Here is a 12,561-nt window from a genome sequence, read left to right on the forward strand (position 1 = left end):
CCTGAGAAAGGAGAGAGCGGGCTGCTTTTTCAACATCCTGGGGGAGGAGCCCCATCTCTGGGGCCCAAAAGAAAATCTCACGCCTGCCTCCCAGAAGCCCTAGACCTTATGTAAACGAGGGGAGTCCTCAGGCAAAGGCAGACTCTGCCTGCCTTTTGGCCAATGTCACATGGCCTGCGGTCTGGAGAAATTTGCATACCCACAATCCCCTGCCAGGTTTCATGACTTTGGATGGGATTGCTTGCAAATAAAGTCATTCTGCCACGGGTTCGGAGCCCGATAGCATTCTCCATTCGCTTCATCTCAAAAAGCGTCATCGTGTGCACTGCTTCACTAAGTCACCCTGAGCTAGTGAGGTGTTGCATTTTTTGCGGCCGCAGTCGGGGCCACTAGAGCGCATACTCTGGTTTCTCTTCAAACCGAATAAATCTTTCGCCTTTTACTAAAGATTTCCGTGGAGAGGAACATTAAAGAGTTTCACTCAATTTTTTGAAGCCCTGCCAAGTGCAGGGTTACCTATGCTGGTTAAAAAGAAACAGAGCAAATGAAAGCGCAAAGCCTGCTTTTCAGCTGTTGGCTTGCACCCCCCAGCTGTCAGTCAGCCTTTGCAGGGGTCCTCGCAGCACAGCCAGGCTGATGCCTTGCAGTGGTAGCCAGAGGGGGGAGCCTTTAGCTAATGCTTGCCGCTGTCGCCACCTGCTGGTGAGCCAGCAGAGGCTGGCTCCAAGCTAGCATCCAGGAGGATATGGCCCCAGTGGGCAGGGGTTTGGGCCCGGGCCCCGATCGGCTGACGAACGCCTGACAAACGCCGTCCTTTGCCCGCTGGCAGCCCAGGAGGCCCAGCACCCGTGCAAGACAGGGTGAGGGCGGAAAATGACCCCTGTGTCCTGAGAAAGGAGAGAGCGGGCTGCTTCTTCAACATCCTGGGGGAGGAGCCCCATCTCTGGGGCCCAAAAGAAAATCTCACGCCTGCCTCCCAGAAGCCCTAGACCTTATGTAAACGAGGGGAGTCCTCAGGCAAAGGCAGACTCTGCCTGCCTTTTGGCCAATGTCACATGGCCTGCGGTCTGGAGAAATTTGCATACCCACAATCCCCTGCCAGGTTTCATGACTTTGGATGGGATTGCTTGCAAATAAAGTCATTCTGCCACGGGTTCGGAGCCCGATAGCATTCTCCATTCGCTTCATCTCAAAAAGCGTCATCGTGTGCACTGCTTCACTAAGTCACCCTGAGCTAGTGAGGTGTTGCATTTTTTGCGGCCGCAGTCGGGGCCACTAGAGCGCATACTCTGGTTTCTCTTCAAACCGAATAAATCTTTCGCCTTTTACTAAAGATTTCCGTGGAGAGGAACATTAAAGAGTTTCACTCAATTTTTTGAAGCCCTGCCAAGTGCAGGGTTACCTATGCTGGTTAAAAAGAAACAGAGCAAATGAAAGCGCAAAGCCTGCTTTTCAGCTGTTGGCTTGCACCCCCCAGCTGTCAGTCAGCCTTTGCAGGGGTCCTCGCAGCACAGCCAGGCTGATGCCTTGCAGTGGTAGCCAGAGGGGGGAGCCTTTAGCTAATGCTTGCTGCTGTCGCCACCTGCTGGTGAGCCAGCAGAGGCTGGCTGCAAGCTAGCATCCAGGAGGATATGGCCCCAGTGGGCAGGGGTTTGGGCCCGGGCCCCGATCGGCTGACGAACGCCTGACAAACGCCGTTCTTTGCCCGCTGGCAGCCCAGGAGGCCCAGCACCCGTGCAAGACAGGGTGAGGGCGGAAAATGACCCCTGTGTCCTGAGAAAGGAGAGAGCGGGCTGCTTCTTCAACATCCTGGGGGAGGAGCCCCATCTCTGGGGCCCAAAAGAAAATCTCACGCCTGCCTCCCAGAAGCCCTAGACCTTATGTAAACGAGGGGAGTCCTCAGGCAAAGGCAGACTCTGCCTGCCTTTTGGCCAATGTCACATGGCCTGCGGTCTGGAGAAATTTGCATACCCACAATCCCCTGCCAGGTTTCATGACTTTGGATGGGATTGCTTGCAAATAAAGTCATTCTGCCACGGGTTCGGAGCCCGATAGCATTCTCCATTCGCTTCATCTCAAAAAGCGTCATCGTGTGCACTGCTTCACTAAGTCACCCTGAGCTAGTGAGGTGTTGCATTTTTTGCGGCCGCAGTCGGGGCCACCAGAGCGCATACTCTGGTTTCTCTTCAAACCGAATAAATCTTTCGCCTTTTACTAAAGATTTCCGTGGAGAGGAACATTAAAGAGTTTCACTCAATTTTTTGAAGCCCTGCCAAGTGCAGGGTTACCTATGCTGGTTAAAAAAAAAAAGAAACAGAGCAAATGAAAGCGCAAAGCCTGCTTTTCAGCTGTTGGCTTGCACCCCCCAGCTGTCAGTCAGCCTTTGCAGGGGTCCTCGCAGCACAGCCAGGCTGATGCCTTGCAGTGGTAGCCAGAGGGGGGAGCCTTTAGCTAATGCTTGCTGCTGTCGCCACCTGCTGGTGAGCCAGCAGAGGCTGGCTCCAAGCTAGCATCCAGGAGGATATGGCCCCAGTGGGCAGGGGTTTGGGCCCGGGCCCCGATCGGCTGACGAACGCCTGACAAACGCCGTTCTTTGCCCGCTGGCAGCCCAGGAGGCCCAGCACCCGTGCAAGACAGGGTGAGGGCGGAAAATGACCCCTGTGTCCTGAGAAAGGAGAGAGCGGGCTGCTTTTTCAACATCCTGGGGGAGGAGCCCCATCTCTGGGGCCCAAAAGAAAATCTCACGCCTGCCTCCCAGAAGCCCTAGACCTTATGTAAACGAGGGGAGTCCTCAGGCAAAGGCAGACTCTGCCTGCCTTTTGGCCAATGTCACATGGCCTGCGGTCTGGAGAAATTTGCATACCCACAATCCCCTGCCAGGTTTCATGACTTTGGATGGGATTGCTTGCAAATAAAGTCATTCTGCCACGGGTTCGGAGCCCGATAGCATTCTCCATTCGCTTCATCTCAAAAAGCGTCATCGTGTGCACTGCTTCACTAAGTCACCCTGAGCTAGTGAGGTGTTGCATTTTTTGCGGCCGCAGTCGGGGCCACTAGAGCGCATACTCTGGTTTCTCTTCAAACCGAATAAATCTTTCGCCTTTTACTAAAGATTTCCGTGGAGAGGAACATTAAAGAGTTTCACTCAATTTTTTGAAGCCCTGCCAAGTGCAGGGTTACCTATGCTGGTTAAAAAAAAAAAGAAACAGAGCAAATGAAAGCGCAAAGCCTGCTTTTCAGCTGTTGGCTTGCACCCCCCAGCTGTCAGTCAGCCTTTGCAGGGGTCCTCGCAGCACAGCCAGGCTGATGCTTTGCAGTGGTAGCCAGAGGGGGGAGCCTTTAGCTAATGCTTGCTGCTGTCGCCACCTGCTGGTGAGCCAGCAGAGGCTGGCTCCAAGCTAGCATCCAGGAGGATATGGCCCCAGTGGGCAGGGGTTTGGGCCCGGGCCCCGATCGGCTGACGAACGCCTGACAAACGCCGTTCTTTGCCCGCTGGCAGCCCAGGAGGCCCAGCACCCGTGCAAGACAGGGTGAGGGCGGAAAATGATCCCTGTGTCCTGAGAAAGGAGAGAGCGGGCTGCTTCTTCAACATCCTGGGGGAGGAGCCCCATCTCTGGGGCCCAAAAGAAAATCTCACGCCTGCCTCCCAGAAGCCCTAGACCTTATGTAAACGAGGGGAGTCCTCAGGCAAAGGCAGACTCTGCCTGCCTTTTGGCCAATGTCACATGGCCTGCGGTCTGGAGAAATTTGCATACCCACAATCCCCTGCCAGGTTTCATGACTTTGGATGGGATTGCTTGCAAATAAAGTCATTCTGCCACGGGTTCGGAGCCCGATAGCATTCTCCATTCGCTTCATCTCAAAAAGCGTCATCGTGTGCACTGCTTCACTAAGTCACCCTGAGCTAGTGAGGTGTTGCATTTTTTGCGGCCGCAGTCGGGGCCACTAGAGCGCATACTCTGGTTTCTCTTCAAACCGAATAAATCTTTCGCCTTTTACTAAAGATTTCCGTGGAGAGGAACATTAAAGAGTTTCACTCAATTTTTTGAAGCCCTGCCAAGTGCAGGGTTACCTATGCTGGTTAAAAAGAAACAGAGCAAATGAAAGCGCAAAGCCTGCTTTTCAGCTGTTGGCTTGCACCCCCCAGCTGTCAGTCAGCCTTTGCAGGGGTCCTCGCAGCACAGCCAGGCTGATGCCTTGCAGTGGTAGCCAGAGGGGGGAGCCTTTAGCTAATGCTTGCCGCTGTCGCCACCTGCTGGTGAGCCAGCAGAGGCTGGCTCCAAGCTAGCATCCAGGAGGATATGGCCCCAGTGGGCAGGGGTTTGGGCCCGGGCCCCGATCGGCTGACGAACGCCTGACAAACGCCGTCCTTTGCCCGCTGGCAGCCCAGGAGGCCCAGCACCCGTGCAAGACAGGGTGAGGGCGGAAAATGACCCCTGTGTCCTGAGAAAGGAGAGAGCGGGCTGCTTCTTCAACATCCTGGGGGAGGAGCCCCATGTCTGGGGCCCAAAAGAAAATCTCACGCCTGCCTCCCAGAAGCCCTAGACCTTATGTAAACGAGGGGAGTCCTCAGGCAAAGGCAGACTCTGCCTGCCTTTTGGCCAATGTCACATGGCCTGCGGTCTGGAGAAATTTGCATACCCACAATCCCCTGCCAGGTTTCATGACTTTGGATGGGATTGCTTGCAAATAAAGTCATTCTGCCACGGGTTCGGAGCCCGATAGCATTCTCCATTCGCTTCATCTCAAAAAGCGTCATCGTGTGCACTGCTTCACTAAGTCACCCTGAGCTAGTGAGGTGTTGCATTTTTTGCGGCCGCAGTCGGGGCCACTAGAGCGCATACTCTGGTTTCTCTTCAAACCGAATAAATCTTTCGCCTTTTACTAAAGATTTCCGTGGAGAGGAACATTAAAGAGTTTCACTCAATTTTTTGAAGCCCTGCCAAGTGCAGGGTTACCTATGCTGGTTAAAAAGAAACAGAGCAAATGAAAGCGCAAAGCCTGCTTTTCAGCTGTTGGCTTGCACCCCCCAGCTGTCAGTCAGCCTTTGCAGGGGTCCTCGCAGCACAGCCAGGCTGATGCCTTGCAGTGGTAGCCAGAGGGGGGAGCCTTTAGCTAATGCTTGCTGCTGTCGCCACCTGCTGGTGAGCCAGCAGAGGCTGGCTGCAAGCTAGCATCCAGGAGGATATGGCCCCAGTGGGCAGGGGTTTGGGCCCGGGCCCCGATCGGCTGACGAACGCCTGACAAACGCCGTTCTTTGCCCGCTGGCAGCCCAGGAGGCCCAGCACCCGTGCAAGACAGGGTGAGGGCGGAAAATGACCCCTGTGTCCTGAGAAAGGAGAGAGCGGGCTGCTTCTTCAACATCCTGGGGGAGGAGCCCCATCTCTGGGGCCCAAAAGAAAATCTCACGCCTGCCTCCCAGAAGCCCTAGACCTTATGTAAACGAGGGGAGTCCTCAGGCAAAGGCAGACTCTGCCTGCCTTTTGGCCAATGTCACATGGCCTGCGGTCTGGAGAAATTTGCATACCCACAATCCCCTGCCAGGTTTCATGACTTTGGATGGGATTGCTTGCAAATAAAGTCATTCTGCCACGGGTTCGGAGCCCGATAGCATTCTCCATTCGCTTCATCTCAAAAAGCGTCATCGTGTGCACTGCTTCACTAAGTCACCCTGAGCTAGTGAGGTGTTGCATTTTTTGCGGCCGCAGTCGGGGCCACCAGAGCGCATACTCTGGTTTCTCTTCAAACCGAATAAATCTTTCGCCTTTTACTAAAGATTTCCGTGGAGAGGAACATTAAAGAGTTTCACTCAATTTTTTGAAGCCCTGCCAAGTGCAGGGTTACCTATGCTGGTTAAAAAAAAAAAGAAACAGAGCAAATGAAAGCGCAAAGCCTGCTTTTCAGCTGTTGGCTTGCACCCCCCAGCTGTCAGTCAGCCTTTGCAGGGGTCCTCGCAGCACAGCCAGGCTGATGCCTTGCAGTGGTAGCCAGAGGGGGGAGCCTTTAGCTAATGCTTGCTGCTGTCGCCACCTGCTGGTGAGCCAGCAGAGGCTGGCTCCAAGCTAGCATCCAGGAGGATATGGCCCCAGTGGGCAGGGGTTTGGGCCCGGGCCCCGATCGGCTGACGAACGCCTGACAAACGCCGTTCTTTGCCCGCTGGCAGCCCAGGAGGCCCAGCACCCGTGCAAGACAGGGTGAGGGCGGAAAATGACCCCTGTGTCCTGAGAAAGGAGAGAGCGGGCTGCTTTTTCAACATCCTGGGGGAGGAGCCCCATCTCTGGGGCCCAAAAGAAAATCTCACGCCTGCCTCCCAGAAGCCCTAGACCTTATGTAAACGAGGGGAGTCCTCAGGCAAAGGCAGACTCTGCCTGCCTTTTGGCCAATGTCACATGGCCTGCGGTCTGGAGAAATTTGCATACCCACAATCCCCTGCCAGGTTTCATGACTTTGGATGGGATTGCTTGCAAATAAAGTCATTCTGCCACGGGTTCGGAGCCCGATAGCATTCTCCATTCGCTTCATCTCAAAAAGCGTCATCGTGTGCACTGCTTCACTAAGTCACCCTGAGCTAGTGAGGTGTTGCATTTTTTGCGGCCGCAGTCGGGGCCACTAGAGCGCATACTCTGGTTTCTCTTCAAACCGAATAAATCTTTCGCCTTTTACTAAAGATTTCCGTGGAGAGGAACATTAAAGAGTTTCACTCAATTTTTTGAAGCCCTGCCAAGTGCAGGGTTACCTATGCTGGTTAAAAAAAAAAAGAAACAGAGCAAATGAAAGCGCAAAGCCTGCTTTTCAGCTGTTGGCTTGCACCCCCCAGCTGTCAGTCAGCCTTTGCAGGGGTCCTCGCAGCACAGCCAGGCTGATGCTTTGCAGTGGTAGCCAGAGGGGGGAGCCTTTAGCTAATGCTTGCTGCTGTCGCCACCTGCTGGTGAGCCAGCAGAGGCTGGCTCCAAGCTAGCATCCAGGAGGATATGGCCCCAGTGGGCAGGGGTTTGGGCCCGGGCCCCGATCGGCTGACGAACGCCTGACAAACGCCGTTCTTTGCCCGCTGGCAGCCCAGGAGGCCCAGCACCCGTGCAAGACAGGGTGAGGGCGGAAAATGATCCCTGTGTCCTGAGAAAGGAGAGAGCGGGCTGCTTCTTCAACATCCTGGGGGAGGAGCCCCATCTCTGGGGCCCAAAAGAAAATCTCACGCCTGCCTCCCAGAAGCCCTAGACCTTATGTAAACGAGGGGAGTCCTCAGGCAAAGGCAGACTCTGCCTGCCTTTTGGCCAATGTCACATGGCCTGCGGTCTGGAGAAATTTGCATACCCACAATCCCCTGCCAGGTTTCATGACTTTGGATGGGATTGCTTGCAAATAAAGTCATTCTGCCACGGGTTCGGAGCCCGATAGCATTCTCCATTCGCTTCATCTCAAAAAGCGTCATCGTGTGCACTGCTTCACTAAGTCACCCTGAGCTAGTGAGGTGTTGCATTTTTTGCGGCCGCAGTCGGGGCCACTAGAGCGCATACTCTGGTTTCTCTTCAAACCGAATAAATCTTTCGCCTTTTACTAAAGATTTCCGTGGAGAGGAACATTAAAGAGTTTCACTCAATTTTTTGAAGCCCTGCCAAGTGCAGGGTTACCTATGCTGGTTAAAAAAAAAAAGAAACAGAGCAAATAAAAGCGCAAAGCCTGCTTTTCAGCTGTTGGCTTGCACCCCCCAGCTGTCAGTCAGCCTTTGCAGGGGTCCTCGCAGCACAGCCAGGCTGATGCCTTGCAGTGGTAGCCAGAGGGGGGAGCCTTTAGCTAATGCTTGCTGCTGTTGCCACCTGCTGGTGAGCCAGCAGAGGCTGGCTCCAAGCTAGCATCCAGGAGGATATGGCCCCAGTGGGCAGGGGTTTGGGCCCGGGCCCCGATCGGCTGACGAACGCCTGACAAACGCCGTCCTTTGCCCGGCGGGCTTTGCCCTGGCGGGCAAAAGAACCTGGCAGCCCAGGAGGCCCAGCACCCGTGCAAGACAGGGTGAGGGCGGAAAATGACCCCTGTGTCCTGAGAAAGGAGAGAGCGGGCTGCTTTTTCAACATCCTGGGGGAGGAGCCCCATCTCTGGGGCCCAAAAGAAAATCTCACGCCTGCCTCCCAGAAGCCCTAGACCTTATGTAAACGAGGGGAGTCCTCAGGCAAAGGCAGACTCTGCCTGCCTTTTGGCCAATGTCACATGGCCTGCGGTCTGGAGAAATTTGCATACCCACAATCCCCTGCCAGGTTTCATGACTTTGGATGGGATTGCTTGCAAATAAAGTCATTCTGCCACGGGTTCGGAGCCCGATAGCATTCTCCATTCGCTTCATCTCAAAAAGCGTCATCGTGTGCACTGCTTCACTAAGTCACCCTGAGCTAGTGAGGTGTTGCATTTTTTGCGGCCGCAGTCGGGGCCACTAGAGCGCATACTCTGGTTTCTCTTCAAACCGAATAAATCTTTCGCCTTTTACTAAAGATTTCCGTGGAGAGGAACATTAAAGAGTTTCACTCAATTTTTTGAAGCCCTGCCAAGTGCAGGGTTACCTATGCTGGTTAAAAAGAAACAGAGCAAATGAAAGCGCAAAGCCTGCTTTTCAGCTGTTGGCTTGCACCCCCCAGCTGTCAGTCAGCCTTTGCAGGGGTCCTCGCAGCACAGCCAGGCTGATGCCTTGCAGTGGTAGCCAGAGGGGGGAGCCTTTAGCTAATGCTTGCCGCTGTCGCCACCTGCTGGTGAGCCAGCAGAGGCTGGCTCCAAGCTAGCATCCAGGAGGATATGGCCCCAGTGGGCAGGGGTTTGGGCCCGGGCCCCGATCGGCTGACGAACGCCTGACAAACGCCGTCCTTTGCCCGCTGGCAGCCCAGGAGGCCCAGCACCCGTGCAAGACAGGGTGAGGGCGGAAAATGACCCCTGTGTCCTGAGAAAGGAGAGAGCGGGCTGCTTCTTCAACATCCTGGGGGAGGAGCCCCATCTCTGGGGCCCAAAAGAAAATCTCACGCCTGCCTCCCAGAAGCCCTAGACCTTATGTAAACGAGGGGAGTCCTCAGGCAAAGGCAGACTCTGCCTGCCTTTTGGCCAATGTCACATGGCCTGCGGTCTGGAGAAATTTGCATACCCACAATCCCCTGCCAGGTTTCATGACTTTGGATGGGATTGCTTGCAAATAAAGTCATTCTGCCACGGGTTCGGAGCCCGATAGCATTCTCCATTCGCTTCATCTCAAAAAGCGTCATCGTGTGCACTGCTTCACTAAGTCACCCTGAGCTAGTGAGGTGTTGCATTTTTTGCGGCCGCAGTCGGGGCCACTAGAGCGCATACTCTGGTTTCTCTTCAAACCGAATAAATCTTTCGCCTTTTACTAAAGATTTCCGTGGAGAGGAACATTAAAGAGTTTCACTCAATTTTTTGAAGCCCTGCCAAGTGCAGGGTTACCTATGCTGGTTAAAAAGAAACAGAGCAAATGAAAGCGCAAAGCCTGCTTTTCAGCTGTTGGCTTGCACCCCCCAGCTGTCAGTCAGCCTTTGCAGGGGTCCTCGCAGCACAGCCAGGCTGATGCCTTGCAGTGGTAGCCAGAGGGGGGAGCCTTTAGCTAATGCTTGCTGCTGTCGCCACCTGCTGGTGAGCCAGCAGAGGCTGGCTGCAAGCTAGCATCCAGGAGGATATGGCCCCAGTGGGCAGGGGTTTGGGCCCGGGCCCCGATCGGCTGACGAACGCCTGACAAACGCCGTTCTTTGCCCGCTGGCAGCCCAGGAGGCCCAGCACCCGTGCAAGACAGGGTGAGGGCGGAAAATGACCCCTGTGTCCTGAGAAAGGAGAGAGCGGGCTGCTTCTTCAACATCCTGGGGGAGGAGCCCCATCTCTGGGGCCCAAAAGAAAATCTCACGCCTGCCTCCCAGAAGCCCTAGACCTTATGTAAACGAGGGGAGTCCTCAGGCAAAGGCAGACTCTGCCTGCCTTTTGGCCAATGTCACATGGCCTGCGGTCTGGAGAAATTTGCATACCCACAATCCCCTGCCAGGTTTCATGACTTTGGATGGGATTGCTTGCAAATAAAGTCATTCTGCCACGGGTTCGGAGCCCGATAGCATTCTCCATTCGCTTCATCTCAAAAAGCGTCATCGTGTGCACTGCTTCACTAAGTCACCCTGAGCTAGTGAGGTGTTGCATTTTTTGCGGCCGCAGTCGGGGCCACCAGAGCGCATACTCTGGTTTCTCTTCAAACCGAATAAATCTTTCGCCTTTTACTAAAGATTTCCGTGGAGAGGAACATTAAAGAGTTTCACTCAATTTTTTGAAGCCCTGCCAAGTGCAGGGTTACCTATGCTGGTTAAAAAAAAAAAGAAACAGAGCAAATGAAAGCGCAAAGCCTGCTTTTCAGCTGTTGGCTTGCACCCCCCAGCTGTCAGTCAGCCTTTGCAGGGGTCCTCGCAGCACAGCCAGGCTGATGCCTTGCAGTGGTAGCCAGAGGGGGGAGCCTTTAGCTAATGCTTGCTGCTGTCGCCACCTGCTGGTGAGCCAGCAGAGGCTGGCTCCAAGCTAGCATCCAGGAGGATATGGCCCCAGTGGGCAGGGGTTTGGGCCCGGGCCCCGATCGGCTGACGAACGCCTGACAAACGCCGTTCTTTGCCCGCTGGCAGCCCAGGAGGCCCAGCACCCGTGCAAGACAGGGTGAGGGCGGAAAATGACCCCTGTGTCCTGAGAAAGGAGAGAGCGGGCTGCTTTTTCAACATCCTGGGGGAGGAGCCCCATCTCTGGGGCCCAAAAGAAAATCTCACGCCTGCCTCCCAGAAGCCCTAGACCTTATGTAAACGAGGGGAGTCCTCAGGCAAAGGCAGACTCTGCCTGCCTTTTGGCCAATGTCACATGGCCTGCGGTCTGGAGAAATTTGCATACCCACAATCCCCTGCCAGGTTTCATGACTTTGGATGGGATTGCTTGCAAATAAAGTCATTCTGCCACGGGTTCGGAGCCCGATAGCATTCTCCATTCGCTTCATCTCAAAAAGCGTCATCGTGTGCACTGCTTCACTAAGTCACCCTGAGCTAGTGAGGTGTTGCATTTTTTGCGGCCGCAGTCGGGGCCACTAGAGCGCATACTCTGGTTTCTCTTCAAACCGAATAAATCTTTCGCCTTTTACTAAAGATTTCCGTGGAGAGGAACATTAAAGAGTTTCACTCAATTTTTTGAAGCCCTGCCAAGTGCAGGGTTACCTATGCTGGTTAAAAAAAAAAAGAAACAGAGCAAATGAAAGCGCAAAGCCTGCTTTTCAGCTGTTGGCTTGCACCCCCCAGCTGTCAGTCAGCCTTTGCAGGGGTCCTCGCAGCACAGCCAGGCTGATGCTTTGCAGTGGTAGCCAGAGGGGGGAGCCTTTAGCTAATGCTTGCTGCTGTCGCCACCTGCTGGTGAGCCAGCAGAGGCTGGCTCCAAGCTAGCATCCAGGAGGATATGGCCCCAGTGGGCAGGGGTTTGGGCCCGGGCCCCGATCGGCTGACGAACGCCTGACAAACGCCGTTCTTTGCCCGCTGGCAGCCCAGGAGGCCCAGCACCCGTGCAAGACAGGGTGAGGGCGGAAAATGATCCCTGTGTCCTGAGAAAGGAGAGAGCGGGCTGCTTCTTCAACATCCTGGGGGAGGAGCCCCATCTCTGGGGCCCAAAAGAAAATCTCACGCCTGCCTCCCAGAAGCCCTAGACCTTATGTAAACGAGGGGAGTCCTCAGGCAAAGGCAGACTCTGCCTGCCTTTTGGCCAATGTCACATGGCCTGCGGTCTGGAGAAATTTGCATACCCACAATCCCCTGCCAGGTTTCATGACTTTGGATGGGATTGCTTGCAAATAAAGTCATTCTGCCACGGGTTCGGAGCCCGATAGCATTCTCCATTCGCTTCATCTCAAAAAGCGTCATCGTGTGCACTGCTTCACTAAGTCACCCTGAGCTAGTGAGGTGTTGCATTTTTTGCGGCCGCAGTCGGGGCCACTAGAGCGCATACTCTGGTTTCTCTTCAAACCGAATAAATCTTTCGCCTTTTACTAAAGATTTCCGTGGAGAGGAACATTAAAGAGTTTCACTCAATTTTTTGAAGCCCTGCCAAGTGCAGGGTTACCTATGCTGGTTAAAAAGAAACAGAGCAAATGAAAGCGCAAAGCCTGCTTTTCAGCTGTTGGCTTGCACCCCCCAGCTGTCAGTCAGCCTTTGCAGGGGTCCTCGCAGCACAGCCAGGCTGATGCCTTGCAGTGGTAGCCAGAGGGGGGAGCCTTTAGCTAATGCTTGCCGCTGTCGCCACCTGCTGGTGAGCCAGCAGAGGCTGGCTCCAAGCTAGCATCCAGGAGGATATGGCCCCAGTGGGCAGGGGTTTGGGCCCGGGCCCCGATCGGCTGACGAACGCCTGACAAACGCCGTCCTTTGCCCGCTGGCAGCCCAGGAGGCCCAGCACCCGTGCAAGACAGGGTGAGGGCGGAAAATGACCCCTGTGTCCTGAGAAAGGAGAGAGCGGGCTGCTTCTTCAACATCCTGGGGGAGGAGCCCCATGTCTGGGGCCCAAAAGAAAATCTCACGCCTG

General features: G+C 54.7%; 14 non-coding genes across 14 annotated transcripts; all 14 read left to right on the forward strand.

Moving 5' to 3' along the window:
- The first annotated feature begins 398 nt into the window (after nucleotides 1–398).
- On the forward strand, nucleotides 399–514 carry LOC138565701 (U5 spliceosomal RNA). Its single transcript, XR_011301530.1, has one exon. It is a non-coding gene; the product is annotated as a U5 spliceosomal RNA (small nuclear RNA).
- Nucleotides 515–1,284: 770 nt separating this feature from the next.
- On the forward strand, nucleotides 1,285–1,400 carry LOC138565702 (U5 spliceosomal RNA). The gene has a single exon (XR_011301531.1). It is a non-coding gene; the product is annotated as a U5 spliceosomal RNA (small nuclear RNA).
- Nucleotides 1,401–2,170: 770 nt separating this feature from the next.
- LOC138565703 (U5 spliceosomal RNA) lies at nucleotides 2,171–2,286 on the forward strand. The gene has a single exon (XR_011301532.1). It is a non-coding gene; the product is annotated as a U5 spliceosomal RNA (small nuclear RNA).
- Nucleotides 2,287–3,062: 776 nt separating this feature from the next.
- Nucleotides 3,063–3,178, forward strand: LOC138565704 (U5 spliceosomal RNA). The gene has a single exon (XR_011301533.1). It is a non-coding gene; the product is annotated as a U5 spliceosomal RNA (small nuclear RNA).
- Nucleotides 3,179–3,954: 776 nt separating this feature from the next.
- LOC138565705 (U5 spliceosomal RNA) lies at nucleotides 3,955–4,070 on the forward strand. The gene has a single exon (XR_011301534.1). It is a non-coding gene; the product is annotated as a U5 spliceosomal RNA (small nuclear RNA).
- Nucleotides 4,071–4,840: 770 nt separating this feature from the next.
- Nucleotides 4,841–4,956, forward strand: LOC138565706 (U5 spliceosomal RNA). The gene has a single exon (XR_011301535.1). It is a non-coding gene; the product is annotated as a U5 spliceosomal RNA (small nuclear RNA).
- A 770-nt stretch (nucleotides 4,957–5,726) lies between these two features.
- LOC138565708 (U5 spliceosomal RNA) lies at nucleotides 5,727–5,842 on the forward strand. The gene has a single exon (XR_011301537.1). It is a non-coding gene; the product is annotated as a U5 spliceosomal RNA (small nuclear RNA).
- Nucleotides 5,843–6,618: 776 nt separating this feature from the next.
- On the forward strand, nucleotides 6,619–6,734 carry LOC138565709 (U5 spliceosomal RNA). Its single transcript, XR_011301538.1, has one exon. It is a non-coding gene; the product is annotated as a U5 spliceosomal RNA (small nuclear RNA).
- A 776-nt stretch (nucleotides 6,735–7,510) lies between these two features.
- LOC138565710 (U5 spliceosomal RNA) lies at nucleotides 7,511–7,626 on the forward strand. The gene has a single exon (XR_011301539.1). It is a non-coding gene; the product is annotated as a U5 spliceosomal RNA (small nuclear RNA).
- An 805-nt stretch (nucleotides 7,627–8,431) lies between these two features.
- LOC138565711 (U5 spliceosomal RNA) lies at nucleotides 8,432–8,547 on the forward strand. The gene has a single exon (XR_011301540.1). It is a non-coding gene; the product is annotated as a U5 spliceosomal RNA (small nuclear RNA).
- A 770-nt stretch (nucleotides 8,548–9,317) lies between these two features.
- LOC138565713 (U5 spliceosomal RNA) lies at nucleotides 9,318–9,433 on the forward strand. Its single transcript, XR_011301541.1, has one exon. It is a non-coding gene; the product is annotated as a U5 spliceosomal RNA (small nuclear RNA).
- Nucleotides 9,434–10,203: 770 nt separating this feature from the next.
- Nucleotides 10,204–10,319, forward strand: LOC138565714 (U5 spliceosomal RNA). The gene has a single exon (XR_011301542.1). It is a non-coding gene; the product is annotated as a U5 spliceosomal RNA (small nuclear RNA).
- Nucleotides 10,320–11,095: 776 nt separating this feature from the next.
- LOC138565715 (U5 spliceosomal RNA) lies at nucleotides 11,096–11,211 on the forward strand. Its single transcript, XR_011301543.1, has one exon. It is a non-coding gene; the product is annotated as a U5 spliceosomal RNA (small nuclear RNA).
- Nucleotides 11,212–11,987: 776 nt separating this feature from the next.
- On the forward strand, nucleotides 11,988–12,103 carry LOC138565716 (U5 spliceosomal RNA). Its single transcript, XR_011301544.1, has one exon. It is a non-coding gene; the product is annotated as a U5 spliceosomal RNA (small nuclear RNA).
- The last annotated feature ends 458 nt before the right edge of the window (nucleotides 12,104–12,561 follow it).

Source organism: Ambystoma mexicanum, chromosome 1q (genome assembly GCF_040938575.1).
Source record: "Ambystoma mexicanum isolate Mex_15411 chromosome 1q, UKY_AmexF1_1, whole genome shotgun sequence".
NCBI classification, from domain to species: domain Eukaryota; kingdom Metazoa; phylum Chordata; class Amphibia; order Caudata; family Ambystomatidae; genus Ambystoma; species Ambystoma mexicanum.